Genomic DNA, 9178 nt, shown 5'->3' with positions numbered 1-9178 from the left:
TGGTTATGGGGATGTCTATGCGCAAAAGTTTGACTTTATTTTTTGTTAAAGTTATTGCTTTCACATTGAATTTGTGTAGGAAATCTTTTAGTATATTGTGACCTAAAGTGCGTGGAATGATTCCATCTGCGTAAATGGGCAATAAAATAGTTCCAAAGAGTTGCATTAAAACTCACAAGTTTTTGCACGATTTATCGTACATTTAAAAGTCATATTTCTCAATTTAATGCATGCGATCTTAAATATCCACTCAAATATACATTGTATGCGTTTGTTCGGTTTTAGCTATTTGGTAGACAAAATGGCGTGCTTAGCCTTATGCACAGTTGTATGTGAGAGCAAGGAACGACAACTCTGCGTGAAGATTGCAAAGAAGGATTATCGGAAAGAGCGGATGATATGAACAAAGAAGGAAACAGCGGATGATATGTACAAAGAATGAAACTGCGGATGATATGTACAAAGAAGGAAACTGCGGATGATATACAAAGAAGAAAACTGCGGACAATATGAATAATTAATAAATCTGCGGATGATATATACAAAGAAGGGATTTGCGGATAATATATACAAAGAACGAAACTGCGGATGATATGTACAAAGAAGGAAACTGCGGATAATATATAGAAATAAGGACCATTAAATAAATAATAATGATCTGATGCAAATAAAGAAGTAAGCTGCGGATAATGTGTACAAAACTATCACTATAGAAATGCACTTTCAATAAATAATAATGGTCTGATGCAAATAAAGAAGGAAGCTGCGGATAATGTGTACAAAACTATTACTATAGAAATGAACTTACCGATTTCTGGCACAATTGCTTGTAAAATTCCAGGTGACCGCGCATGAAATCTTTCACTTTACATCCAGGTAATGGGAACACTGGACACAAAGCGATCGACTTAAGATACTTAGTCTGTGAATGTCCAATTATCATGGCCATAATGACACTATTTCTGCACACACACACTAAAAAAACACACGCTTTAATAATAAATATTTATTACGAAAAAACACTGTGTAATGCTCACTATACATTAGATATGCTGTAAAGGTTTATAAAAAAGCTGGATGATTTTGAAATAAATATACGCAGTCGACATTTACTCTATCATTACAACTGGTAAAAGGTGTGGCATGTGGCTTTGATCATATACTTGTTATTGGAACTTAAACGGTACAACTTACTGACAATCATTACTGTTTGTTAAAGGTGTGATATGCGGCTTTAATCATAAAATTGTTAATGAAAATTAAAGGTAAAACTGCCAATCATTATAGCAGATCACAACAAATCCAAGTATCAATCTGTGAATAATTACAAACGTTTAACAGACATGGTACCTTGATAACATAATAAATGTTGATTTGTTGAGTGTTTGTCTACAGTTGCTTCTAAACAAATTAATTGTTCCTTACTTATTAACTGGTAAGTTGTAAGACTTGGATGATCAAACAAAATTATCAATAAGCCATGCATTTTGTTGGAAATGTGAGAAAAACATCGAATTAATTATTTCATTTATAAGTGAACATATGAATTGCGATAACATCGACATATGGTGAATGTCGGTTTTTTGACTTAATTAGAACGTAAAGAAACAAAAATTAAAACAACGACAAACACAGTTATCAATAAGCCATGCATTTTGGTGGAAATGTGAGAAAAAACATCCAATTAATTATTTCATTTATAAGTGAACATATGAATTGCGATTACATCGACATATTGTGAATGTCGTTTTTTTTACTTAATTAGAACGGAAACAAACAAAAATTAAAACAACGACATATATATTATACTTTTTTATTTCATGAAGTTTACATATTTATATTTGCTGCACATAATACATACAGCGTTTATGTACTTTTACTTGCATGTGCAATCAGTGAAGATGTCATTAGAAAATATTTCCTTTGAAATTTGTTAAGTTTAAGGTTCATGGGGGGATAAAATTAATTAAAAATTCGCTTTGGTTTTTCTTCATTCAATGTGGTACAATATGGTCAAACTATATATCATTTTAAAGCTAAAGACGGATAGAATAACATAAACACATTTTTGACATTTCATATTTGTGTGCTTTATTCATATTTTGGTTTAAAACCAATACATTTGCACACTAATTTACAAAATCTCAATCTAAAGTTAGGAAGGATATGCACTACCTTAAGTTGAATAAATACAAAGCTATATACATATACAAGGTCAAGTTAGCAACATTTCACAGAAAAGTATTGTCATAAAACAACAAATTAGTTTTTATTCAACTGCCTATTTTGGATAAATTTCCTTAACAAAGTTCTAAAAATAACTAAAACGTAAATACTTTTTAAAAATCCAGGTATGGTGGATAATAAGAGTCACAATTCTTTTTCAAAGGCTTAACAATTTTGTTATTTACCTCTCAACCAAATTGCAAATTTAAACCATCTCAAATTGAAATAGATTGCAGACGGCATATAAAATTGTAAAGGAATATAAAGAAATTGGCAAACCGATTGATTTTATATTTCTATTCCTTCTACCCATTTTGAAAGCGTGGCACTCGCTGTGCTCCGTAGAAAAACGTGCAAAACAAATCGGTCGAAACCACGTGCAGTGGTGAGAAAACCGGGTATGTGTATACACATACCTGAGAAAACACAAACTTATTTTGACAGTTGGTTCGCAACTAGTAAAACAACTATTAACATTAATCAGCAAGAGATCGCACTCAATAACAGAAATGACCACGTAGAGATATCATCACTTACCCTATTTCAAATAATTTCCAGCTGAAAATTGTCCCCCACACGTCTTTTTTAGTTTATTTGTATTGTTTTTCTGGAGCCGAAGTGCATCTCACAGAATATCCATCTAACTTCCGTTGTTTTCACTTTCGTTATTAAAAACTTTGTTTAAAAGAATTATTTCTCCTTTTAGATTGCTAAAGCGATGTGTTATTATATATTATCAATAGAATAGTATACCGTGATGAATTTAACGTAGTTACGTATCGATCTTTCTGTCAGTCTGTAAGCGTACTATTTTATGCGCAATAATATAAGTATGGTGATTCGACAACAATTGTAAACATTGGTGAAATGCTTCTTACATAGTTATTCTTTTGATTGTTTATGAGGTCAGATCGTGCAGTTTGCAAACATCAACGGAAAGATTACAATCCAATGCATTTGTCATCGTCAACCGTTTGGAATGTCAATTAGGTGATGAGTTAGTTTTTAGCATGTTTGTTTCTATGTTATGAATTTACAAATGGCTGCCCCCATGGTGCTGAAATGACATGTGTTCGAGTTTTGATATTTCTAGATATGTAAACTTTTTTTACTATTTAAGCGTAACTTGCTCTCGTCAATGTCGATATTATTCACTAGTTACATAATTTTCCGCCGAAATACGTGGAATAAACATGATTCAGATTTTTGAAAATAATGTATATTTTAGTGTTAAAATCGCTTTGTATTTTGATTGATTTTGTGGATGGTATGATACGTTGATGTACAACATTGGTAGCAGTTTGAAGGAAAAACATCCTTTAAAGCATATATGTATACATTTTCAATGTGGCACTCTTCCTTTAGTCAAATTTGAGTTCAATGCTTGGGGTCCCACATTTTTCAAAATGAAGCCTCTACATGAACCTTAATATCAGTTATCTCATTCATATATTGGTAAAAACCGTTATGCTACGCTTTAATGATCTGGGTGACTTGTTCTCAAGATTATTATCAGCTTATCAACAATTAGTTTAAAATAACATGCCAATTTCTTGTGTATTAGGAGCAATCGATAATCGATAATGCGCTAAATAGCTTCAGTAAGGACACTAAGGGTGCTTATTAATGATAACAATAGGGAGTCTTAACAGTTGTTGTTGACTTTTTCCAGAAACAAGACAATAACGGTGCAGATATATTATTATTATAATATTTTTTTCCTTCATAAATGACCCTTATCACACAATGATTTCATCTATACTTCGGAAAACATAAAATTAACCCAATACACACACACACACACACACACACACATACATATATATTATGATGCTTTTGTGGATAAAAATGTAATTAATTTTATATGAGATTCCAACTCTTGCTAAATGTGTTGTCACCCGTTTGTTTGAGTAAATACTTATTTACGCCATGGTGCATTTCATAAAATAATGTATTAATAAATAAATGTGCATCCGTGAACTATGTGTTTTTTTTCTACCCTTGTCACATTCTTCAACATTCTTTTGTTGTTTGATATACGATGTGTTTAAATATGAACCTAATGAATGAATCTCGGTGATTACTTATAGTTTGTCAATCAGTTTTCTCTATTAAACCTCGATGCTATCCCAAATCGTATTCTTGCATAAAATGTATTTATTATATAACTTTCCCAGTACACCTAAAACGATTCAGGATAATACATATTGATTACGATGTGATATACATTTCCCAGTACATTTACTTTACTTTAATATAAACAATGTTGATTACTATGAAATATAATTTATTTAATACCGAAATGTTTTCACTGGGTAAGATTTACTGCGCTATGACCTATTTGAAGACGGCTTGAGACAACCCCTCGCAGTTGACACCGTTTCTCCTATAACGAACAACATTCGGACGATAAACATAATTATGTAGTTGAAATTCAAGACCGCTTACACGTTTCAAGAGGCAAGACATTTTTCTTTCGTGGTATAAAATTTTATCAGATAAATGCGTGTTTTATACGTTGACATGAGACTCAGAGTCTTTAGCTATCCGGTAAATACTACTTGACTATAGAAGTAAGTCATTTTTCAATGGAAAATTACCTTATTTTACAGACCATAAACCAAAAATGTAATTTCATTCGATAATATTGTTATGCCGTATAACAAAGAAAACAAAGGTTATAAAAGTTTATGTACTTTTACTTTCATTTTCAGTTTCCTTATCAATTCTATTACAACAAAAGCATATTTTCATAAATATCATATGCAATCATATATCAAAATATCGTATACAAACAATAATAAAATATCCGCACCTGCATATTATTCTGTAGTTAGTTTATAGAATTATGTTTTTTTGTTAAATAATTTATCTTGACCGGATGTTAACTTTTCTAATCAATATTCAAAACTGAAACTTGTTTATTTTTGAAACCACTATTTATACTTTTTCGTCAATGACACGTGACGACCGTTAAAGTAAAAATATCTACCAATGAACGTTATATGAAATGGCGGATCTAATGAATGAATGAGATGCAAGCGTTAACAACAATATTATACAAATACAATGACAAAAACGTAAGTTAAGCAATAGACATCGGTTGAAATACATTAATATGATGTTTATGCATATTGTGAATAACAAGTTATTTTAATAATAAGCATTTTAATTGAATAACGAGCGTTTGTTTACGTTACGCTTTGTATAACGGAATGGGTGGGGTAACGGCCTAGCAATATACACTTATTCTCATGTGAATTGTGATATTAATGAAATAAACATAAAAAATACAAGTTTAAGGTAACTAATTTATTTTGACATTACGTAACAGCTAAAACACTGAACTATGAAAAACATATTTGGTTTTGAACATCAACGGACATATAACAAAATACAGAAGCATAGAGTACACACCACTTTTTGTCTATTTATGTACCAAGTAATGTACGCGATTTTGGTATAGTTGCATCACAATTATCAACAAACAACACATGATTGCTGATGCCACTGGCAATTTTTGTTCAAATAACAAAGCATGCATCGTGTGACATATTTAATCAGTATTTAAGCACTGGGGGGCAAATGTTCAGATGCAAAATAAGCACTGGGGGGCTTATATCCTACCTGTCATTTCTACTGGGGGGCAATTGTCCAAATGTTCATTTTTTCATTGGGGGGGTTTTGTCCTGGGGGGCTTATGTCTGGATCCCTTTAAGCCACTTCAGACGAAGGCAACTTTGAAAATCTATTCACCATAGCGGCATGATATCTTGACAATCGCTGTATTGTTATTTTTATAAAACTAATGTCTTAAATAAATTATTTACTTTTTATATTATTTTGTATTGTGTTGTTTTAAAGTATTTTAATGAAAAAGCCTAAATAAGTATTATGTGATAAACCAAAACACTTTGCTTAAAAGGAATTCATTTGCCAATATTGTTGACTTGAAATATGCATGTCACATGTATTGAACATTACCACAATTTATCCAATTAGTTAATCTAACATAATGGGCTACCCGACTATTCTCTTGCTGTTATGTTGTATTTCATTTTTTTTAAACATATGCAGTGCTCTTAATTGAACATATTTTTTTATCAAATTATTAGGTATTACTTCTTTATCACATATTGTGTATCAAACATTTACAAAATGTTATGGAAACGGTAAACATAACATAATTTTATATTCAAAGAGTAAACAAAGTAAGTCCTATAACTTTTGTGCAACTATGGGAACATAATTTACAGTATACAAGCATGAAACACAACAATTACAAGATGCATTGTCATTAACAATACATAATTGAGCTGTATCGAACATTACAGAAACATACCAAACTGTTTTATCAAACAATTGTATGTCGTAATTATGCGTCTCTTTCGTTAAATATTGTTATATGACTGAAATAAAATAAGTATGTGTGTTAATACTTATACTGACAATATAACAATTGTTTTTAACGATCATAAAAGTATCGAACATTACATTAGAAATAAAATTTCTATGAAACACAAGACTTAATTGTTTTCATTGTCTCATTGATTTAAATTCTTGCTTCAAACAATTTTGAGCATCGCTCAATATCACTGTCAGAGAACGTGAACAGTTTTGGCATGTTTGTTTTCTGTGGAAAATTCACAGTACAAAGTACATTGGCATTTGAAACCCATATCCGATCTTCACGTTTTGGCCATTGATATGCATTATTTTTCGTTTCCATAAACTTTATTTCTACTTCTCCTTCTATTGCATCGACTTTTACAATCTTTCCAACGTACCACTGGTTTTCATAGACCGCAGCCACATACTTGCCAATGTTTGCGCTTGTTTCTGTGACAATTAGGGGTTCCAGTTCCGGTTGACCCTCTTCAATCGAACCGATAGAAGCAGACGGTACCGGCGCTTCTAAATCACCATCGGCAATGACACTTTCAGAAGCAATATGTACTGATACTTCAATTTCATTTTGAATATCAGCATGAACTGTAACAGCAGCTGTGGGTGTCGGCTTTCTTGTATGTTCTGCTCTCCAGTCGTCACACCGCACCCCTGAAAGACACCCAACACAGTAACAGCTTGTATCTCTTACGAATATTTTGGAGTTACCCTGGCCAACTACTGCATGTAGCTTCATGGTTCCTTTTACTGGACGCAGGTTTGCAGCATATTTTGCAATAACTATCGTTTTGTCCGATATTTCTTTGTCAGTCACAAACTTGAATTCAACGTTATGAAAGCTTGACGTTTCTTTTGCCCAACTGTAAAAGCCAGAAGCATCCTGAATCATAACTTTTCCTGTTTTGATAGCATTGTCAGCAAGACGCTTGACAGTTCCCCCCAAACCGTCACATGGTCCTTTCCCATGACCCGCTTCGAAATAGTTCCAGATCGCCTGGCACCCGAAAAGAGTATCGTAGTTACATGTAGCAACCACGTCGAAGATTAGCTTGTTTCTATACTGGGATGTAGGGCTGTCAGTCCAAAAATGACACACTTCTATGTCCGGAATCATTTGCTTAACTTCCTTATGAATGGTATCCAAGAAGGTGACAACAGTGTGGGCGTTGTGTGCTAATGTGTCCGATACTATGACAATACTTTTATGCTTAAGTTCGTTGTTTTGCATGTAGTATATGACAACAGGGTGCAAAGTAACACCTGTTTGATTGAAATAGGCCGATTGAATTTCATCGGAACTGCAGCGACAAGCATAGTTTTCCGCAAAGTCCATTTGGATTAAGACTTGTTTTTGTGGCAGGTTTTGTTTGAGTGTTCTTATCTGTAAATACTGGTTTTTAACCCGGGCAGCATGTTCGCTGAAGTCTTGTTTCTGGTTTTCTATATGGTCAAAAAATTCCTGTTTGCCCATTTTTGTATCTGTTATTCTCATAACGCTCTTCTGTTTCCCTCTGTCATCAACGACAACACGTTTCCATTGTGGAACAGTTACAACTTCATTTAATGAATCTAAAACTGTCTGCCTATCAATCTCCCCCTTTGCAAACACGTCTGGATTGACAGACACGGAAACCCCTTCTCTTTTAAGTGTTTTGGCCGTTCATGACATGTTTTGATGTTTTGTACAGAGGCAACTGTTTCTCGATATGAACGCAGACAATTTTATGTTTCTTGGTCGTATTCTACAAAACGTGGCAAACGACACTTTACACTCTGGATTCTCTGATAAAAACTTTTCGTGTAAATTCTGAAGATAATCAGTCAGCACTCTAGACTGCTTTGCTCCCCCATCAGTTTTCACACAATCAGCCTTTCCAGGTGAGATTCTACTATTGTCGTCACGCTCAAAAAATTCAATTATCAACTTTTCATACTTTCTGGTGACCCTCCGCCCTTTCGTCTGGTTTGGTTGTGAATTATTTGTGTATTTGGAAATAGTGTTCTTATTTAGGCCAGTCTTTTTTGACAGCATTGAACTGAATCTGTATTTTCTGATTATTTTTCCGGCTACAATTCTGTGTAATTGATTTATCGACGCCTTTGTATGTTCTTCCATCTTTGAGCGTAGCTGTGCGGAAAGCACATTTCCGAATACGATTTCTTTCCTCACCTTATCTTTCTGTGCAGAAGTGAGTCCCGCTCTGTTCATAAGTTTCTCCGCGCTACTCCTGGGCGTTTGAGGGGAACTTTGAAAGCGCTTCATAAATCGCTGTCGTTTTCGTTGCTCAGTCTTCAGTTTTCTGGCTTAATCTATATTTGCCCTTTTAAGCTCTGTAATTTCTTTCTTTGCACGCTTTAGTTCTCGTGTAACCCTTTTGGTTGGTCCAGCCGCTCTTCGTGGGAACTGCATTGCTACTATCATATTGTTTGAAGTATCAATCGCCCCATTCACACTCTCATAGCCGCTGGTGTTTATCGACTCGTTGTGTGAACTAACATTTTGTTCCTCGGTAAGTCGTTTTTTCTTTTCTCGATATCGTTTGAC

General features: G+C 33.4%; 1 protein-coding gene across 1 annotated transcript in view; it reads left to right on the top strand.

Moving 5' to 3' along the window:
- Nucleotides 1-5229: 5229 nt before the first annotated feature.
- Nucleotides 5230-9178, top strand: part of LOC127836681 (uncharacterized) — a 67536-nt gene continuing 63587 nt past the window's right edge. The window contains exon 1 of the mRNA XM_052363374.1: nt 5230-5306. The gene's annotated coding sequence lies outside the window, so the exon portion shown is untranslated. The remainder of the gene's footprint in view (nt 5307-9178) is intronic.

This window comes from Dreissena polymorpha, chromosome 6 (genome assembly GCF_020536995.1).
Source record: "Dreissena polymorpha isolate Duluth1 chromosome 6, UMN_Dpol_1.0, whole genome shotgun sequence".
Taxonomy (NCBI): Eukaryota; Metazoa; Mollusca; class Bivalvia; order Myida; family Dreissenidae; genus Dreissena; species Dreissena polymorpha.
This window is presented reverse-complemented; position numbering and strand designations above follow the sequence as displayed.